Here is a 6,257-nt window from a genome sequence, read left to right on the forward strand (position 1 = left end):
ACTTATCTTCGGTTTTACGTACTACCGAGGTCCTAGCAGATTGTATCCATCTACACCGTTTACCTTATATATTGTCAAACAGTGCTAATTAGATGCTTGAGGAGAACATGTGTTACACCCTTAGCCCAACAACTATGGATATTTTCATGTTTTAGCAGTACAAGCTCAGGCACGATAAGTACAATAGTTTGTGTTTGTCGCGAAAGCTTCACAAACCCATTCAAAAGGTTTTGATTCTGCATTAGTAAGCTTCAGCTCGCAAATTTAACCTAGTATCTGAATACTTCCCCAAGCTATGTTGGACCATGACACTCTTGTCCCTAGGCTTTTAAAAATTACAAGTTCTTCCATCAATGTTATTCTTAATGGGATGTCATTGGTTACATGTAAGTGCTCTATCTCGTTATCGCTTTAAAACTTTTCCTTTCTCGGACATTTTAATATATATTATACGTTTAAAGTGTTGGACCCTTCCAAACAGGGTCATCTGGGAGGAGTGCGTGTGACATTCGCAGAATCCCTAACCACACGGAGCCTCTTTTCAGAAGGTTCTAAATATTACTCAATTAAATGTATCGCGGCTGAAGTCTAGCTTGGACAACAAAACGATTGTAGTTTAGTTGGTTGTTTCTTTCAATCTTGTTTGAGTGATACTAGGTAGAAAATCACACAATTAAAAGATCGATTGGTGGGCAACCAACAACTTGGTAGACCTCCAGATGGACGAAGTTATGGTTGGACATGTAGACAGACAAAAGACAAGTTGACCCGTTAAGTCTTGGAATACCAGGATAGTGTCGGCCAAGGGGGGTCCGACAGTCAAGTCAGGAAAGTAAAATAAAATAAAATCAATGGAATGTCGAGGGTATCACCGTGTTGTATCGTCAGAGGGTGACTGAACTCGCAGAGTGGACGGAGCTTCGACTCTATGGGATAGTTTGTCAGGACGGTCTCCTAGAGCAGGTCGAGAGTTCGACAGTACCAGAGATTCTAGCAGTTCGAGAGGTTGAATCAATTGGAGATTCCAGCAGAGCTTCAAGGTTGGTGGAACTTGAGATAGATTATCGTCGTTTAGAGCAATCAAATGAAGGACGATATGTGCGAGACAAAATATTTGGTCAGAAGAGCCGCCTCGATTCTAGACTCTTCATAGAATCATAGTCAGAGATGCCTTTGAGGTATTTGAGGCGATGTGAGGTATTCGACTGACCTAATCAAGGGATATGTGGCAAGGTCTCCGTAGTTGAGGTTGAATCGACAACTTGCAGACTCGGTTGAGGGCAACCAAGGGGTGCTTGGAGTGTTCATCTAGATGGTCGTTTACATGGGCTTCGAAGTCATTAGACCTTGAGTGGGTTAGGTTCCCCGTTGACTATGATAATTTAGTTCTTATTTTACTAACTACTTTCCTAATATATGTTTTCTTCATTAATACTGTTTAATGGTATAGTAGTTATGTCAAAACAATATTCTGGTGATGTGATTTGACAAGCTATAGTAAAATTTTCGTTTACTTCATCTTAGTGACAGAAGCAGGGACAGGTTACAAGTGAGTGATGCTTACACTATAAAGTTTTACAGTCTCTACGTCTATCGAAAGTGAGGTTGTTGAGTCACAAAAGCATACACGACTATTTTAGGCCAGTAAGTGAAACTTCACTATAACCATTGCTAATAGTTTTCAGCAACATAACAGAATTCGTCGCCAAAATGGTCAAGATATTATTACCGACAGAGTGGAACTACGATTACAAAAACCGTTGTAATGATTATAATTTGTGACTGCTTTTGTATGAAACTCGCCGTACCACAAAAGAAATTTATTTATTTTTACTTTTTGCTCCGGCTTACAAAACCGTCGCTACAGTATAATAACAACGCAATAAAAACCTTCGCTATTGAGTCTTGTACATTTTTTAATAGTTTTCAAAATTGCATTGATCCCGTGATTTGAAATTAATCCCTCTAAAAAAATATTCACAGATCTTCAAAAACATTTAGTCATTTACATATCATTCTTATATCTATATTCTAAACACTATTTCAAGTATCCAATGTCAAAGAAGAAGAAACGTTGAATATGCACCACATTCCTAGATCATCAAAACATTCAATTTTTCTTTTCTTCTACAATTTGAATCTTTACTATTCAGTTGCTACCGCACCATAGAGTTTTTTACTCCCCCAATCGCTAAAAAAAAATACATAGCAATTAAGATTATTAAAATTGAACAAAAGTGACATAACAATTAAGAAAAACGAACATTGAACACTACAAAAAAAGAGCCTAATAGGGACGGAGGTTTTTACGTTTGTCCCCAATATATCTCTAATAGGGACAATTTTAAACTATTTGTCCCTAGTAAAATAATAACGGGGACAAACCTAGGGACAAAATTTTTTTATTGAGTATTTAAAAAATTGCGAAAAGAATTCGCCCAAAAAAATGGCGCAAAAACACATTTTCTTCCCTCCTTTTCTTTCTCTCTCCCCCCCTCCCCCCCCCCCCGATTGCTCCCTCATCTTCTCCACGATTTGTCTTTCTGGCGCAACAAGGTACAACGACTTCTTCCTCTTCTTCTCGTTTTAGGATTGCTTATGTCATCCTCTTCTTCTTTCCTGTGCAATGCTTTCTAGGGTTTCGTATTGACATTCTAGGGTTTGTATTGAGTTTCTTTTAGGGTTTTGCTAGGGGCATTTTGGATTGAAAGTCGTTCACAGCCAGGTTCATTATTCTTGTTCCTCTTCTTCTTATTCTTCAAATTAATACATTGGGAGTTCATGAATGGGTGATATCAAAGTATACTTTGTGATTTTTTTCATCTAGGTTTGCTATTTCTTGTGATGATAATAGTTAGAAACTTCATACTATCTTGTTCAATTGTCGTGTGACATCTCAAATATAGTTTGACACTTTGCTTAAGAAGAATTAGTTGTTTGTTGAGTTGAATTTCGTTGTGAACTCTGATTTTTGTTGTTCTTTCCAAAAGATCCATTCTTAGTGTAGTTCTTGTTGTGATTTGTCTTAAGAAATTGTTGAAATGACTATAGAATGCATTAATAGAGTTCGATCTAAGACAAAACAAGTTTTTTATATTCCTTCAGCTTTTTGTCGAAGAACTCGAGCTTCATTATTTACTAACCTTGATTTGATCTCTGAAAGTGTTATGTTTGTAGTTCTATTTTCAATTAATACTATCAAATTATAAAATATTCATCTAATCCATTTGTGATGTGTCTGATAAGATCCTTTCCAGCGATCTTAACATTGATTGCTGCAAGAGAATTTGAAATTTGTTTGATCTTACTCAAATAGACTGACATTGAATCTGAACCTTCTTAATTGTTCGTAATTGATTTAGTAATAATCCCTTTTTAGCATGAGATTTCTGAAAAAAAGAGTTTGTGAGGTATTCCAAACTTCTTTTTGAAGCCCAATAAAGTTCACTTCTTGCTTTTACTGAAGAAACTTCTCAAATTCTCTGAATTTTGTTATTTTATTATTGATCCTTATTCATTCTTTATAGGAGTCATCTAAAACATTGGTAGTAAGAGATTGTGATGGTCATGGATGATGATGTCTGAGATAACAATGGCAGTGATGATGATGAAGATAAGTTCCATCACTTATCAATTTGTTGTTTTCATTATGATGATGGTTATGGGTTTTGATGTTAATACTATTACTATTGATACTGGTACTATTTCCTTAAGAAGTATACAAAATAGTATAACATTACTATTTATATTATTTCTTGAAAGGATTTGTTGTTTGTATTACCGTTACTGTTCCTATTATTAATATTGTACGTTAATTTCCACGAGAAGTGGTTGCTCTTCTGACATCTTTCTGGAGGGCATTCTTCTTTTTTCTACTTATATAAATGGTTTTGTGATAGTACTAGTCTAGCGAGTTATCTAAAGTACAATGAATGAGCTGCGTCACTAAGATTTGCTTAACCACCAATTGTCGGAAAGTTAAATTTGGAACAGATGTTAGTAAGAAGTTAATTTTCAGTTGCATTGAAAAGGGAGGTTGTCTTGTGGTTCTTCATGCAGACAATTAGTTACATGGCAGAGCATGTTGTGGGGAGTGGGTCATTCTGAATTATCTTTCAGGTGCAACTGTAGTTATTTGACTAATGACTTGAAAGTATCATCAATTCGCCACTTTAACTGACACCTTTCTCATTTACTTGCAACTCGGGCAAAATTCTTAGAGACTAGAGAGCCTGTTATTATAAAGGTCTTGCAGGATAGACAGTATAAGGTCGTGAGCTGCAATTAATGCGTTTAATGGATCATCCAAATGCAATATCTTTGAAGCGCTGTTTCGTTTGACCACTATAGAAATGAAGTTTTCCTCAATTTGGTAATGGAATATGCTCGGGAAACTCAGTACCAGGTCTTGATACACTACAACAATGTCAACCAGAGGATGCCTCTCATTTATGTGAAACTTTATACATATCAAGTACGTCTGATTATATATCTTGTATGCTTTGCTACAGACTTGCAGTATTTCTTTTTTCCTTTTACTTTTGTTCAGTTACGTTGTTGACCGGACTTCTAGGGGTCTAGCTTGTATTCACCGTCCATGGAGTTTTCCACCGGGATATGAGACCTCGAAATCTTCTGGTACGTTTTTCTCTGATAGGTTATGTTTCAACCGAGGTTGTTTGCCATATTTTAATCTATAATGAAATTATATAGGTGATCCTCTTACCCTCCAAGTGAAGCTTTGCGATTTTGGAAGTGCAAAAGTGTTGGTATGTTCCTTGTAGCCACCAATTTCTTTAGTTTGTTTATCTTTTCTTGAGTGGACTATTTTGTTTAGTTGCTCCCAGTTACATACTTCATGATTTCTCCTGATATAGTACTACTGTACTGCTCTTTCCCAGTTGTGTAACCAATTTTTACTTCAGAGCCTGGACTAGGAAATGTACTTTGACTGATAATGCTATTCATGACACAATTTTATGTCCCACTTTATCACAACTTTAACCACAACAATCTAACTATTATGCAGCAGGGCAAGGGGATGCTGCTGCGTGGCAAAAAGCCAAGGGGCTGCAGCTACTTGTCATCCTTGAGCTAAGTTACTTGTTGTCCATGTCTAAGTAGTTGATCTTAAAAGAACTATTGCGTCGTCTACAAGCCATAATCATATACGCAGGCTATATATAGGACATCAATGTAACTTATGTTTTAGTTGAATAAGGTATCGTTATTATGTGTATGAACTCTCTTCTAAATGCAATACAAAGACCCATGAGGGTATTTGCTCGTTAGATTACTAAGGTTACTAGAGCAGTGACACAAACTTATTATGAAGCTACAACTTTCAAGAAGATTTTGTGTGTGAATGTTTGTTCTTTTAACAATTTTATAGAAGTTTTGACATGTGCGTATTTGTCGTGTCCCAAGTGTCGAAAAAGATAATAAACTAACAGCTTTCGTTGTATTATGTTTTTTGCGTCCGTAACACAGGGATTCGGCTGAGATGATAATATGCTAATGGTGTTTCTACATTTTCCTTTACAATATGAAGAAAAAGACGGGAGGATGAAGTTAGAGACTTAGAGTAGCTTATTTTTAATAAAATTTTATCTTCTTGTGGAAGATTTATTAGTTTATTCTCTTATTTTGGTTGAACTTTTTTTTCGTCCAGGCTAGTGAATATCGTTGGGGGCTTCTCTAAAAATGTTAATGTGAATTTGTGTTGTTCAAATTGTTTTAAGGAAATTTCTCTTTTGTGTAGCACTAATTGTTGACTGGAAAGCTCCCAACAAAATTTGTAGGGACCAATATTAACCGTATTAGATACAACTAATAGAAAATCATCGTCCATCTTAATGTCTCGAAAAGTAGCTAGACAAATTCCTGCCAAACTTTTAGGGACAAACATTAATTGTCCCAAATGCTACCAAATTTCTAGGGACAAATATTAATCGTCCCAAATGGTGACAAGAAGAAATTCCAGCCAACTTTTTAGGGACGACTACACACCGTCCCAAAAAGTATTTGGGACAGATGCTATCCGTCCCCATATCTGTCCCAAATACTATTTGGGACGCCACCTTCAGGGACAGACATAAACCGTCCCCAATATTCTATTGGGGACGGAATTTCCATTTTTGGGACGGTTTTTGGCCGTCCCTAATAGACCATTTTTTTGTAGTGGAATATGCATCACATTGCGAGATTGGTAATCGAATGTTTTTCATAAGCACTAAACATGGCGTTACTATTTTATC

At 36.2% G+C, this 6,257-nt stretch overlaps 1 long non-coding RNA gene across 3 annotated transcripts; it reads left to right on the forward strand.

Annotated features, from left to right (window-relative positions):
* The first annotated feature begins 2,497 nt into the window (after positions 1 to 2,497).
* LOC147568602 (uncharacterized) lies at positions 2,498 to 5,760 on the forward strand. 3 transcript variants are annotated; one of them, XR_015238355.1, is made up of 7 exons: positions 2,498 to 2,556; positions 2,682 to 2,725; positions 3,528 to 4,119; positions 4,221 to 4,474; positions 4,574 to 4,638; positions 4,714 to 4,769; positions 5,491 to 5,760. It is a non-coding gene; the product is annotated as an uncharacterized LOC147568602 (long non-coding RNA). The 3 variants fall into 3 exon arrangements; XR_015238359.1 differs by having other exon boundaries at positions 3,528 to 4,474; positions 5,030 to 5,760; XR_015238353.1 differs by having other exon boundaries at positions 3,528 to 4,474.
* Positions 5,761 to 6,257: the final 497 nt, after the last annotated feature.

The sequence above is a fragment of the Eschscholzia californica genome, unplaced genomic scaffold, assembly GCF_041429995.1.
Source record: "Eschscholzia californica isolate CP2 unplaced genomic scaffold, dmEscCali1.0.p SCAF_1, whole genome shotgun sequence".
NCBI classification, from domain to species: domain Eukaryota; kingdom Viridiplantae; phylum Streptophyta; class Magnoliopsida; order Ranunculales; family Papaveraceae; genus Eschscholzia; species Eschscholzia californica.